This window comes from Danio rerio, chromosome 4, assembly GCF_052040795.2.
Source record: "Danio rerio strain M-AB ecotype USA chromosome 4, GRCz13ab, whole genome shotgun sequence".
Lineage (NCBI taxonomy): Eukaryota > Metazoa > Chordata > Actinopteri > Cypriniformes > Danionidae > Danio > Danio rerio.
Genome location: NC_141024.2, coordinates 61,588,834 through 61,605,000, shown reverse-complemented (window position 1 = coordinate 61,605,000; position 16,167 = coordinate 61,588,834). Strand labels below are relative to the sequence as shown.

At 34.2% G+C, this 16,167-nt stretch overlaps 1 long non-coding RNA gene and 1 pseudogene across 1 annotated transcript; one reads left to right on the top strand and one right to left on the bottom strand.

Moving 5' to 3' along the window:
* Positions 1-5,420: 5,420 nt before the first annotated feature.
* On the bottom strand, positions 5,421-12,057 carry LOC141381915 (uncharacterized; annotated as a pseudogene).
* A 1,483-nt stretch (positions 12,058-13,540) lies between these two features.
* On the top strand, positions 13,541-15,351 carry LOC148682290 (uncharacterized). Its single transcript, XR_015942969.1, has 2 exons — positions 13,541-13,761; positions 14,135-15,351. It is a non-coding gene; the product is annotated as an uncharacterized LOC148682290 (long non-coding RNA).
* The last annotated feature ends 816 nt before the right edge of the window (positions 15,352-16,167 follow it).

Below are 16,167 nucleotides of genomic sequence, written 5' to 3'. Positions count from 1 at the left end.
TGTTCTGATTGACTGAATGTTTATGTTGGAAGAGAACATGTGTTTGTGTTTTGAACAATAATTTTATTTTGAAACATGATTGCAGTGTTTTGTTAGACATGGTGTAGTGTGTTCGTTTATTATTGTATTTTGAAAAGTAGTTTAGAGGTTAAGTTTATAATGTGTGATTTTGAGCATGAAATTAACTGTTTTGCCAATTGTGTATTTTAGGTGTGTTGCTGCGTTAAGAGTTTAGCAAACTTGTTAAATGTATTGAAAAAAGTGTCATAGCCATTGTAAAAAACTGTAAATAATAATTTGGTGGTGTATTGGAGATTAGCAGGCAACACAACTGTTTGACCTACGGTATACCACTTATTTATCAGGCGGCTTTGACCAATTCTAAATCGATCTGATACGCATAATTCAGTAGTGTCAGCAGTGGCCAAAATCATGACAGTTCACCATATACAGTCATATGTGAATAAATGTCACAGTGATAATGCAGTCAAAACTGTGGCGCCGATTGCGTTAGCAATGATTGCGCTTGATGCGCGCCGCTCAGTCTCCCAATAACCCAGTAATTTGAATCAGTATAACGAAAACAAAGTCTTACAAATAAAAAAAAGCAGGCTTTAAGATCTTTAAAATTTTGTTGCAACGCCAAAGTAGGCTAGTATTTTTTTTGTTTTGTTTTTGTTGCTGTTATTATTATTTATTTAATATTTAATTTTCCAATATATATATATATATATATATATATATATATATATATATATATATATATATATATATATATATAAAATGAAGTGTAATACTAATAAAAAAAGAGAAGTGCATTCAGTAAAGCGCGCGAAGCGCATAGAAATCCAGCGCACTATATATGCCGAATTAAGTTGTCTTTATTTCTGCTCAAATTGTAGAAAATCATTAAAAGGACAGGACTTTAATCAAAACTTTTCCATTCAGAGAATTACAGTTAGGCTAATAGTCTTTTTAAACGATCAGTTTATAAAATACATAATTTACGGATCTACTGAAGAATAAGAAGAATGTAGCCTACAACGCATTATGATCCTTGCATGATCAGAGCTAAACGTTTATATATATATAAATATCTAAATATTATATAGGCTGCAGGCTTGATAAAGGCGCCTTGTCTATCGCTGCGCGTATAGGCTAAAAACAGACTAATCAGCCCAGGGGCGTAGCCACGGGTGTACCAGGGTTTGCCACCCAAAGTGGCACCTGTCACACCTACAAATAGGTGCAAAATATATATATATATATATATATATATATATATATATATATATATATATATATATATATATATATTCATTCATTCATTTTCTTGTCGGCTTAGTCCCTTTATCATTTTCTTGTCGGCTTAGTCGCCACAGCAGAATGAACCGCCAACCTATCCAGCAAGTTTTTACGCAGCGGATGCCCTTCCAGCCGCAACCCATCTCTGTGAAACATACACACACACACACACACACACACACACACACACACACACTCATACACCACGGACAATTTAGCCACCCAATTCACCTGTACCGCATGTCTTTAGACTGTGGGGGAAACCGGAGCACCCGGAGGAAACCAACGCGAAGGCAGGGAGAACATGCAAACTCCACACAGAAACGCCAACTAGAGCCGAGGCTCGAACAAGCGACCGTCTTGCTGTGAGGCGCCACTGTTTCGCCCTTTCGATACTTTTATTTTAAAAAATCTGTTAAGAGTCTAAAAGTAAAATCTTATAAGTTAGCCTATATTATTGTGATTATCGTCTTCAATGCTAAAAAATGAAACAATTTTGCAAGATGTAAAAAACTGTGACTGCTAGACAGTTTTAAGGAAAACACGACACAGCGGGGCTAGTTATAAGTTACAATTAGGCCACGGAATGAACCGCCAAATTATCCATATGTTTTACGCAGCGTCTTTTCTCACGCGAACACGGGGAGAGCATGCAAACTTCACACCGAAACACCTAATGACAAGGCAAGGCTCAAGCAGCGACCTTCTAGCTGTAAGGCGAACGTGCTAAACTTATATTCTCGCTCTGTGGCTGTCCACTGCGCCCCAGTACAGCCCTAATTTTTGTTTATTTCATTAAAATGCTTTGTTTAAGCTATTTGAGTCCTTTATTTGTGTCTTTAATTTAGAATTAGTTTGATTAGTAATTATTGATAAATGTTATGTTTTATTGTTACTTCTGTTGTTTAAGATGCACTGTTTGTCTTTAAATCCTCTGTAGTTGTTTCATTTAGCTGGTCATTTTGGTTGTGTTCAGACTTCCTGAATTTCTGTTGTTGTGTTTTTGTTTAGTAGCCCTCAATTTGTTTTCCAACTTGTATATGTTAGTTTTGGTAATTTTTTTCCTTAATTTTCCTGTGTCCTCGCCTTACCACAAAATCACAAATTACTTTCACACAAAAACATATATTAGTCAATAATATTACTAAAATTAATTGAAAAGCTAAATAAATTTAAATTGATACACATTTAGTGGTGGGCAAGCTTTATGAAGGTTCGTGGATGCAGCCGGTGATGGTGGGCGGAGTTGAAAACGGAGCCCACAAGCCAGGCCTGGCGCCAGGATATCAGAACTGAGGGGGCATTTTAAATCCATAGGTGGGCACTAGACCTGGTGGCTGATTTTGGTCTCTCTTGTTCCTTTCATTTAGGCTGTTTATTCACATTTATTATTACTTTACTTTCTTACTGACCTAAGGCAGTAATATACGTTTTAATAGTAATAATAATATGCACCGTTTCGCTATTACTGATTTTATTAATGATGGTAATGCAACGATACCACTTATTAATGCAGACGGATCATGGCTTCAGTGCCAAACGAGTGCTTTAAATCATATGTTTTTCTCCTTATTTATTTCAATTTTATTTAAAATAGCAGGCATATGAATGTTTAAAGTTTTAGGTAAAAACGTTAAATTATGCCCACATGCAAGCTGACCCACGATCAGACTATTCGTATAACCGGTAAATAAATGTAGTGAAATCAGCTTAACCGAGTCATCACGCTTCACGTAACATTATCCAACCAACATCAGTGTTTGGGAAAAGCTAAATGTTACAATCTAATGTCATTCAAAACAATTAGTTACATTCTAAGGTGTAGCCAGAAAAATACCTTAAAAAGATGCCTAAATTCAGTTATTACCGTAAAAATTTGTTTGGCACGGATAACAGGCAACTCAATAGGCTATAAAACTTTTTTCATCATTTTAAATGTAAAAATAAAGCTTTATCTTTGGCTATCATAAGTGCGTTTTTTTCGTGATATTGTCTGCTTGTCATTTGTAAACCATCATAAACCATTACTAGGCCTACCCGTCATTTTATTTATTAATTTATAATACATTTTAATAACTTGTTTTCAGGTTATTTTTATTTTAGGGTCATGAGCTACAAGTCAAAACAAATTCGATATGCTGTAGGTTTATAATATATTTAATGTTGTTTAATTTTGCATAAGCAAATAGCAGTATAGCCTTAATTAGCCTACATATTTTAAAAAGATTATCATCCAACCTACCTGCAGCAGGTTTCTCGGTTGATCCGCGGTAATTGCACTTAAGCACTATATACCTATTCCATTTATAACACTGCAAACTTGACTTCGCAGGGTGGTCATCTTTAAATCCAAAAGGCATTTATTATACTAGACTGCTGCTGCATAATGGGATGTTTCTCTACACTGTAAAAGTGCGCTTTTTAGCAATGTCAAAATGAAAGCAAACATTCAAAGGCCTATGCGTTTTGTCAATTTTAGCTTAATTGTAATCATATTAATAATAATATTAATTAATTAATTAAAATAGGCCTATTATTTATAGTGTAGCCTTCTGTGGGACTGTGCAGTGGACTATTTATTTTTATTAAAACATTTTATTAGGCTACATCTTCCCAAATAACTAATGTGAAAATGACTGGCAGTTGCTCTGCTAAAATTGATTTAACAGCAAATTTCTTCTGCGTTTCTTCCTTTGAGAGCTCAAGAGAGTTGTGTTTAAAGATTTAGTTCACCAAATGTATTTAATTAAGCTGATCATCTCATGTCCCCTCACTTTTCTCCCTTGTGAAATGAGTGCGCCTTCATCGCCGTGTGCGCGTTTTATTTTCGGGCGCACCTGACCTGACGCGGGGACCGGATCTCTGGACTATAGGACTAGCTTTAATCTCACAATTTTCATAATTTAATTGCTATGTCATATAATGTAAAATGTTAAAATGTGTGTTCTAAAGATTGGAACGACAGGAGTGTTTGTAATTAATGACAAAGAATTTTCCGTCTTGAGTGAACAATCCTTTATAAAAACTTCTTTCAGAGGGGTCAATTGCCCCTCTTTGCCCCCCGTCCCCCCCCCCCCCCCCCCCCCCCCCGGTAGTGCCGGGCCTGCGTCAAGCCGAACACTTCAGGGCTCAAAGTTCGGCAGTCATGAGTACGATCACATGGCGTGATCATTTATTTATTTTTTGCAAGTACAACAAAAAAATTACAATACAAACAAAACTGAATACAGTCTACAAACTATAGTTTACTTTTAACCAATACGGCAATTATGAATTAAATTAAAGTAGCAGGCTAACAAACGCACGAGAAAAAAGGGGGAAACGGGAGAGCACTTAAAAAGGAAATAAATATCTACGAATAGGGTTATTTTGTATAATAAAAGCATTTTAAAAAGGCATTTCAATCCAAAAAGATTGAACAAAAGGACCAAAATAAAAGAGCTACACTTTAAAGTAGAAATTTCCCAGAAAGAGCAGGTTCATTTAAAATCACTTTTAAAATTTCTGGTTTAACAAGAGATAAAATATTTTATAATAATATATTTTTACATTTAATAAAATAATTTTTAAACTTAATTTGTAAGCAAGTCTTTATATGGGTGTCAGGATTAATGATGATAATTATTTTATTACAAGTCTGTAATACTTATTTGAGGTAATATTTAGGTTATTCACCAAATTTAAATTGTTTATGCAGGTAAATACAGTATATTCTGTATAAAAAAAAGGCCAAATAAACTTGTGCAAACAATTGAGCCCTTGTAAACAAATTACTTAACAAAAGATGATACTGCAGTAAAATATGTAGTCTTTTAATAAGCATGATGTGTACAATGGTATGAAGTTAATTTTTTTTTTTTAATTTGTGAGACGGAATTTGTTCAAGAATAAACAAGAAACAACGTGCGCAAAGTTTCTGTGTGGGCCTATGCCAGCTGAAAAACAGTACCAAAAACAAAACTCTTTAATACAATGAATTTGTTTTTGGTGTTATAGATAATATCAAATTGTACAATTAGAAATGCATTTAATAAAGACAAAAATAGTTTTGTATCTTTATATAATTTTTATTTGAAAATAAGTCTTAGTGACTTAAACTATCAAGATGTGAGGTTCAAGTAAATAAAATTAAGAACAAAAATGCAGTTCAAAACTATTTGTGACCAAACATATCACACATATAAACTGCAAATGAAAGTCCACATAACATAGTATAAACAAATATATTAAACAGAATTTTTACAATCAATCTGTAAACGAAACTCCATTGAACATTTATCCTTTAACTTGCAGATAAACAAATTACACCAAATTTTTGGTGGTGTCCAGGAGAGGGGATAGGCCTGTAACATCTAATATTACAAAATCTTCCGCTCTACATTTTGGGCACTGGGTCGAATTTTCCCTCCACTGTTCCAAACAAATCTTGCACCCCACCACAGTCCTGCAGCATGTCGTGAAGACTGGTTGTTCCATGATTGCTGGTAGAGGGGAAATGGTATGAAAAAGAGAGAGAAATTCAACATTATTCATCTTTTGGCAATATAATAATTAAATAAAATCTACAGAGAAAAACTTTCTAGTGGTTCCATATAAACAAAGAGGTTTCAAAGTTTAAGGTTAAACTCAAATTTTGTTGTTGAAGTTGAGGACACTTAATGATGTAGATTTATATGTGTGTGTACCTCAGCAAATTAAGCACATGAAAGTCTCCTTTAATACTGTCATAACATTCACTCTCTGTGCTGCTCCCTCCGTGTTTGTCACAATTTCTTGAATTTGTCTGGAAACGTTTTCCAGGCCATGAGAGGCTTCCATCAGCTCCTCGATTTGGTTTTTTAAGCTTTGAATAGAGCTTACAGCATCTCTGCGACTATTGAAAAAACATAGTTTTAAAACATATTGATGGTTTTATTTATTGCAGTATTTTTTATTTTAACACTGTTGTACTTTGTTTGGCTTGACTTGTCAAAAACATGCTTAAGACATCATGCATTCATAAATAGCTTTCTTATTCACAGGATAATTATTAAATTAAACTGCAATACCTCCTGGTTTGCTGCCACTGTCTAAATGCAGTCCTTTCCACTGCATGGACCTTTCTGGAATTTTGTCTCCAGTAGCATGAACCTAAGACAAAAATGGCATATTTCCAGTAAACAGTAAAGCAACAATGAAGTTTATTATTATCTAATGTGGCTTTTGTTTTAAATGATAAATTAGTAAAATCAACACAAAAAAAACCTAAAGGATAACAACACTTCATAAACATATCATCATTTGTTACTGAAAATATGAGACTGCTTCTGTTTTTCAGAATTACAGATGCACTTCTGTACTTTAAAGTCATGCTAGTACATATAACCCCAATTCTGAGGGAGTTAGGACAATATGAAAAACACAACAAAAGAAAGTTGTGATTTCCAAATTTACTTCGACTTGTATTTCCTTGCAGACACATAAAATATGAACACAAAAAAATCATGTTTTGTCTAGTCAGCTTCTTTTCATTTCTAAAGATACATCCTTTAGCTGTGGTTACACTGGACTTTTCTCCCTATAGACTTCTGATTCATATGCATTCGAATGCGTCAGATTGTAAATGCAAGCTCGTACGACAAATTTTGCAGTTTGCTGCATTAGAAAGATGTGCATCACTTGACTGTGTGAGATCAATTGAGGATCAAAACATGACTTTCAGGACAGACAATTTAAATATGGAGCAATCGCTCGCTTTTTTAAATATCTAATCATCTTGTTTAATCCTGCCCCTTTTCGCAGCACCGTACAACAAATTTCGCATGCTCAAACTCTAGCTTTTGCTGTCATTCAGACCTGCAATACATTTCCAAAAAGTTGGTAAAAGAGCAATTTAGGACTAGTAATCAGGTAAATTAGTTAAACAATGATATGATTTGAAAGAGGTTATGTCAACAGGTGATTGTAATTATGATTTAGTACAAAAGCAACATCCAAGAAGGATATAGTCCTTTAGGAGAAAAGATGGGCAGAGAATTGCCAGTAAATTATTGAGGAAATTATTGAAATGTTTAAACACGATGTTCCTCAAAGAAACATATTAATTCATTTGGATATTTCATCTTCAACAGTGCATTACATCAATAGGACAGTGGAAACATGTACTGTGGTCAGATAAATCAGTTGAACCTATGTAGATTATTTTTTTAGTGGAGAAATGGACGTTGTGTGCTCTGAACCAAAGAAGAAAAACATCATCCAGAACTGTACATGAAGCAAGTCCAAAAGCCAGGGTCTGTCATGGTATAGGGTTGTGTCGGTGCCCTTGACATAGGTAACTTGCACTGCTATGATGCACCATTAATGCTGGAAAGCCAAAGATTTTGAAGCACAATATGCTGTCGTCTCTACCAGGGACACCTATGCATATTTCAACAAGACAATGCGAAACCACATTTGGCACACATTTGCAGGAGGAATGGTACAAAATGACACCAGAAACACTTAATCACTCGTTGTCTTCAGTCCCTAAAAATCTTTGTGTCGAGAAAAGAAATGGCAACATTACAAAGTGGTAAATGCTTTACTGTCACACCTGTTTCAGAAATGTGTTACAAGAACCAAAATTGGAATGCGTGTTTATTTTGAAAAAGTAATAAATAAAAACGAGGAACACATTAAATAATGTTTGTTGAATTGTCTGCTATCAAATACAAGTCAAAGTAGATTTAGAAACAACAACTTTCTTTCTTTTTTCTTTTTTATATTTTTTATTTGCTCCACAGTCTCAACTTTTTTGTTGATTTGGGGTCGTATTATTAGTACATAGAAAATTTAAGTGGTGGATTTTATTTTATGGTTTGTGAGAAGAGGGTATCTGCAAGTATTGTGTACATAAAAAAAATTGTTTTTACTGTTTTGCTATTCACCTTATTCTACGCGGATGAGCAGGTTCAGCCATTTTAATCATTTTTGCTCGAGACCTCCGGTCTTATTCACTTTCATTCATTATATGTTGAAAACAGCTTGTTTTGCTGCTTGATGTTGCAAACTGATAATATTATTCTACTTTATCTGTTTAGTCATGCAAACACTTGTTTGTAGAGCAAGTAGTTTGACCGTTTTCAGACATTTATTACGCCTGTTTCACACCGCAAGCGTCAGCGGCGCGTGAGCAGAGCGTGCGCAGCGCGTATGTCGAGCAGTAGCAGCACGCAGGCATTTGCCTTTCACACCAGCTGCGTCTTCGGCAGCTGCTGCAGAGATCAACCTATCTCTGTCTATTCTATCTAGTTATCCATGTCTCTCTATACACAAATACACTTTTTAAACTTTTCATCTGCACCAAGGCCCCTCCTATGCTGTTTCTTTAACCTGCAAATGTTTATTTTACAAAATTTATAGATCAAATAGTACTGTATGCTTCTTAAGCTAACTTAGATGAGAAGTGTCTACAGTCAGAAGACAATCGCCTGTGATATCATGTCATTTGTTTTTTGATTATCAGGTTGCTGTAGACCTAGTTATAATCATATTTATACAATATAGTTATAATGATATTTATACATGATCAAACTAGTGTTACTTTCTCCGCTTCAGTGATGTCCAGCGGCAGTATAACAGCTCGTTAATTCATGCTCGTGCAGATGATGAGACGGCCAAAAGTAACCAATGCATGCCATTCTTTTTTTCTTATTTTCGTGTTGTCAGATTCACAGTGCAAACAGCTCCCGGTAGGAATAACTCAAGTGAACTTTAATTGAGCGTGAGCAGTGCGTCAAAAATAGACCCAGCGCCGAAACTATCGCTGCACTGCTGCTTCGGGGACGCTCACGCCTGGCTCTGTCGCGCTGCTGCGTGCGGTATGAAAGCTCTAATCTGTTAACATGGACGCCGAAAACACACGCGCTGCTCATGCTTTGCTCACGCGCCGCTGACGCTTGCGGTGTGAAACAGGCGTTACTCCTAGTCATTTCTCACATAGGCAACTGAATCTGATATTCTAAAACGATCACAAAAACAAGTGCACTTCTGCATTGAAGAATAAGTTCAACAGAATAGTTGTATTTAAATGTGTGCAACCAATGTTATTCCACTAAATTAATAAAAATCAATAAATCACATTAATAAAATGTATAAATGAAAAGACAGGTTTATTTACCAGTTGTGCCCTCAGAATGCAAGATTTCGTTTCCCTGGGTGTTAGTAAGGATATAGGACTCTTCATTGCCCATTGCCAAATTGACTTTTTCTAGAATGTTGGCCACATTTGCCTCACACTCAACAAAGCGTATCACCACTACCCGACTTGAAACCAGGCGTCCATCTTCAATTTCAGAGATGTGAATGGATCTAAAAAAAAGTAATGTTTGTATTAAAAGTTAACCTTATTTTCAAAACAACCTATTAATAAATGAATATATATATATATATATATATATATATATATATATATATATATATATATATATATATATATATATATATATATATGAATATGCTTATTTTTTTAATTAGTATATCTCCACAGACACTTTAAATGAGTACTATTTTAAGGGGTTACCTTTGAAATGATCTTTGACTCTGACTTTGACTACCAGCTCTAGGTGGTGGTGCAAAGCGTGTTGCTGGTGAACTTGAAGTTGTTTGACTAAATAAAAAACTGCGCTGACTCGAAGCAGTTTCAGGTTCGCAGCCATGAACTTCATGGTGACTCCTCTCCACTAAGTCCAAGCTTGGGAAAACAGCAACATTTGTAGAGTCTGTAAGGTACAGACTGTCTGTGTTCACCTAAAACACAAAATAAACACTTATGACTCCTCCCCATGCAAAATAATTTTCTCCAACATTGATGGCAGAATAGGGTATATTCGAAAGTATGCAGAAGGACTTTTTTTTATTTTTAGTAACCTGGGTCAAAGTGAAGTAACCTGGGTGAAGTTTAAACACTGGCCTGCTAATCCTGACAGGTGTGTACTTGTAAACGGCTTTTCATCTCATTTTACACTTTAACCAGTAAATGAATGCTGAAGTCTGTTTAACTGATTATCTTTTTTCTTTTAATTACATTAACTGTAACATTTCACTGGAAGTTTATCTTGATGGAAAGAAACACTAGCTGTGCATACCCTATTCTTGAAAAGAACATTTTCTTAACCCTCAAACGTATTTCATATTGCAGCCCATAATTTAACTAGCATTGACACCACAGTCTCAGGTGTAATCCCATTTCAAAATATATATTTTTCCTAATTTCACATTTTTTATATAAATTATGATGAAATAAACACTTATTTGTGCATATTTTTTCAGAATAAAAAAAGACTTATTCCTCTTATTTAGGAATGAGCTATAGTGATGATTTTCATACTACATATTCTCAGTTATACTGCCTTAATGTAATAGAAATAAACCATATGTGACCATTCCATCAGTTTAAAACTTCAGTTTTAAGGTAAGTATTTTTAAAATATTTTTGTCATATTAACAATGTACAACTTTAATTTAATTAGTTTCAATGTAATGCAATTTTAAGAATGAATTATTTGATAAATTCTTTTGAAAGTTCAAAGAAGTAGTTTAGTAAAGGTTCAGTCTATATTTTCAGTAAAAATATTTTTGTTAAAATTTTTTGTAGACCTATTAATGAACCAAAGCATGATTGTTGCTTATTCTTTTAATAGTCCGTATTCATATTGCCAATTTAACAAATGTAACACTTTAAAACAGTTTACATTTAGTTCAGTCACATGTTTCCCTGTGATGGGTTGCAGCTGGAAGGGCATCCGCTGCGTGGAACATGCTGGATAAATTGGCTGTTGCTTCTGCTGTGGCGACCCCGAATTAATAAAGGGACTAAAAAAAAGAATGAAGTTCACACATCTAAAACCAACATGGCAAGTCTATATAAATATATAGACTACCTGTATTGTCTTGGTAGCAGTGGCGGTTCTAGTTTAAATGGCACCCTGGGTGAATCCACCCCAAACATACCATAATACCCCATCCCCAATATAAATATATATTTTAAATATATAGATTTAAAATAATTATTAATGACAAAATTAAATATTTTTTATTATTTTCAATAAATATAACAATTTCTTTAATATCATTATTAGTATACAACTATTATTGTAAATAAATAACAGAAATCAATCTTAAATGTAACTGAAAAACTATGTAAAGACACAACTGGAGGGATATTCAAAGACTTTTGCATGAATATTAAAGTTCTATAGAATACAAAGAATGTATGTTTTATAGAATTATCTGTTGTCTTACACACGACTTATTGCTGAGAATTAATGTTATAAAGTCTTGGTTACCTCCCTGACTCATTATTCCTCATTTTTGCTTCATAGCCATATGATATAAACTTCAGCTTTGTCGACTTGCATGTGGACGCATATAGGGGATCAGGATCAGGGGCCAGTTCCATAAACCAAGCTTACAGAAAAAGCCAGGCTTATTTTAGTAAGTCAGGTTTATTAATGTCCGATTCTTTTTCATAAATCAAATTTACGATAGTTCAAACTCGGTTACTCTGGCAACTTATGCTGGGAAACTAGCCTGATTTACTCTCAGGTCTTAAGTTAAAGCTTAATCAAGGTCACAATAACCTTCACCTGCTGTAATTTGAGGCCTTTTTAATTGACTTAACCTCCTAATAATGATTACAACTTTATAGTCACTTAATAATATATATATATATATATATATATATATATATATATATATATATATATATATATATATATATATACCAAACATCTTTAATACATATTAAACAAAAAAATTAATTAAAATAAAATACAAACTACAACATTTCAATTTTAGAATTCATATATATTTTTGAATCACTGATTCAAAGGTTGCATATGAGAGGCCCTGATCGACGCACAGCTTTAATTGAAACAAAGTGAACGCACACATTCTTATATTAATTTCAACAAGCTTTCAAGATTAAAAATATGAGAGAAATATGGGAAAATACCTAATAATAGGATATAATGAAGTGAAGTGTCTGTCGAAAAGTTTTGCGAGGGAAAGGCAAAACATATATTTGGGAGAGACCGCAAAACATTTTTGCGAGGGAATGCAAAAACTTTCAAAAATATGTTTAACTATCACTCAGTTTTTTTTTCTCCCACCCATTTTTTTCGTCACTATAACATCCCTTCCGGGTCTCCGTATAGATATTATTGTAAATCATCCTGTAGAAATTTTTAATTTAAAAGAGATATCAGTGATGGATGTACTTAGCAATATGTGTGTGTGTGTGTGTGTGTGTGTGTGTGTGTATACATACTTTTTCCCCAGGAATTCATTGTGCAGTCTTAAATTTAATCTCCCTTTTTCTATGAAACTGTTAGGTGAAGTGTTAAAGTTAAATTTGATTTTTTATGATTGTCATTATTTTGGACTTATATTTGATCCAATAGGTGATTGCTGCAATTGGTGAGGATGCATCATCTTTTAAGAGTAATGCGAATGTCCTGCGTATCCAGTGAAATAAGGTGTGTGACCCTTTATTAAAATTACCCTTGTCAGTGAGATCACACATTTTAAATCAGTTCTCAGTTTAAATGAAAAGTTTAATGTCAGCATAAGCCTAAGTGTAGGATTAAATGACTATTATAAATGTTATGACTATTGTAAAAATATTTTAATTTTCAAGCTTTGTGGTGAACACGTATGTGCATTCAAGCTTACAACTATTTGTACAGTGATAACTAAAGGGAAATGGCAACAAAGAATATTAGATAATGTTTTTAGTTAAAGTGAATCCCTAATTTCCTTTTTGTTTATTATAGTCATGGTGAACCTGACTGAATGCATTCATCAACCATCTCCAACCAAGTCAGAGCTTCAAGGGCAGCTTGTGCTAAAGGTGCATGAGCTTAATTAAGAAAAAAAAGCATCTCCACTGGCCAAAGTCTACAAAAAGCAAGAGAATAGAAGTTTGCAGATGATACTACAGGCATTAACATAAAACTTACATAATAATAATTTTGCTAGATCAAAACCTTATTTCTTGGATGTGATCATTAAGTGCCTTTTCAAGCTGCATTTAGCAAGTTTAAACTCATAGGCCTTATATACAAACCCTTTATATGGAGAACATTCCTTAATGTTTTTCTTTAAAAAATGTAATTCATAAAAATACATCAATATCTTTTATTCAGCATTTGCTAAACGTTCCAATATTTTTTTCTTTATTTTAAAAACAGGTCCTTTATTTTATTTAATTATTTAAGAGTACTTCATTATTTGTCTTGTTTATTTTAGGGTGTCACGGTGGCGCAGTGGGTAGCACGATCGCCTCACATCAAGAAGGTTGCTGGTTCGAGACTTGGCTGGGTCAGTTGGCATTTCTGTGTGGAGTTTGCATGTTCTCCCCATGTTGGTGTGGGTTTCCTCCGGGTGCTCCGGTTTCCTCGACAAGTCCAAAGACATGCGGTACAGGTGAATTAGGTAAGCTAATTTGGCCATAGTGTGTGAATAAGTGTGTATGGGTGTTTTCCAGTGATGGGTTGCAGCTAGAAGGGCATCCGCTGTGTAAAACGCGTGCTGGATATGTTGGCGGTTCATTCCGCGGTGGCGACCCCAGATTAATAAAGGGACTAAGCCGAAAATAAAAAAAATGAATGGATGATTTTATTTTGCAATAGATTCTGACTTTCGTGCTGCTCTAATTCTGCTCCCCCATATTCTTAAAGAGAAAGTCAATTACACTGGAAGAGGTTTGGGTACTGTTGGTTAAACACTTTGTAATACTCTGATAGATGTTATGCAGTTCTGACAGATTTTACATTGTTTATTGATGTCCTTTTTTTTCCTTTCACAGTGGGATGATGATGATGCTCCATACCCAACTCTACAGATGGTTGAAAGTCCTTTGCAAAGTGTTGGAGAATAGGAGTTTAAAGGCATTATTACATCCTTCGCTGTTTACTGTGTTTTCAACTTGGCTTATCCACGCTACATAAAGAATGCAAAGGATGAACATCAGCAACTCCCCAAGATGGAGCAACACTTTAAATTTGAACAACAGCAACGATCAGTGCAGCTGTCCGAGAGAACTGGTATTGCTGCGTCTGCATCAAACAGCAATGCTTGGATCTTTGCATTTACTTTGGTGCATGCGTTTCGAGTCTGTGCATCAGTGTTTTAAGACTAGCAGCTATAGACATTTCAATAACATTGCCCAAATCAACTGAGAAGCACAAGATGAAACAATGCTAAGAATTTTCTCCGCCCAACATCCTTGATGAGATAGACACATTCAGGTGTTCAAATTGAACTGTTTTTGTGAGCATGTGAGACCGCTAATGGAGAAGAAATGACTCTTTCTTAATGAAATACATTTTAAATGTCAATACTGCACTGGTTTCTGTGTAGCAAGTTTTTAATTCTGCTGTTGTATGATTCATATTTCCATGCAAATACAGTAAGAGTTTGACTTTGAATGGGGTGTTATGAACCAAGACAGACGGACTTTCAGGCTCTTGAAACATACTCTGCTGATAAACTGTTTAAGAATGTTTAGAAATTTCAAATCAAATGTGTAAAACTTTGATCAAAAGTGTTTTTGAGATCTAAAATGATTAAGGGTATACTTTAAGTGACATGTTTCAATGTACTGTATGGTAAAAGATTGCTTTGAGATTCTTGATGCTTTTAGAAAATGTAGAATGCAGTGCACTAACAAAAATGTACTTTATTAGGTCTACTGTTGTTTTAGAAAAATTACTTTGTTACATTGGTAAAAAGGCTCAGTGAAATGGGATGTACTGGTGTTAAAAAAAATAATATTAAGTTTTTTTGCTGTTTCTTAAAATGTTTAAGCAGCTATTTTTTTAAGTTTATGCATCTGGTATGACTTTGTGATAGTTTAAAACTTTCATCTTCTAAAAAGGTGACAATGTAATTGTTTTGAATCTTTCAATGTGTGTTTGTGATAAAATGTTACATTTTAATGTCTTTTAAAATAATGTAATGTTTAAACATTCATCCTGTAAAAATGTTGATATTTAATATGTTTAATAAATGTGATAAATGAAATTTATTGTGTATGGAGTACAAATCTGAAATGAAAGGGTACAAAATTCATCCCTATGGAGGAGAAATTGTACCTTTTTTAAAGGTACATTATTGTACCATAGCCCAAGTAAGGTACAAATTAGTCAGCAGAGGTACATATTTGACCCATGAAGGTACATACTGCTAGGGTACAAATATGTACCCATGTGAAAGGGTACAACAGGTGTACCCTTGAGGGTACTGCCCCAGTGACAAGCCATTGTACCCCAAAAGGTACAAATTTTGCACATTTTTTCTGACAGTGTAGCGGAGATCTATGACCTCCAGGCGGTAACAGCGCTCATTTACTCATGTATCCGCCGAGAGGCGCCTGTCTTCAGGCTAGACATTGGGACAATTGCCCCGTCTTCGATGGCTCTATTTGCGTCCGAAAATGAAGTTTTAACTGTTTTTCATGCTAGAATGTAGTTGTTTAAAACTCTAATCAGTGGTTTATTTATATAGATAAAAAATAATAATTTATATATATATATTTAATTCTGAGATTAGTGACCTCCAGGCGATGACAGGTGCCCAATACTCATGAAACCGTCTAAAGCAGACATTTACCCTGACATTGAAATAATTGTTGGCTGTTTAACAGTCTTTGGTTTCATTAATTAATTACTTTTTATTCCAGTTTATTATGTTTTGGTTAAGCACACAGTTGTTCATTAAATATTATTTCCTATTCTATGTTAACTGTATAAAATTAAATAAAGGTGCAGTACAACCAAAAAGATGTTGGTAACCAAATCGTTTTGGGGGCTATAACATTCTGTTATTATCTGTTAAAAG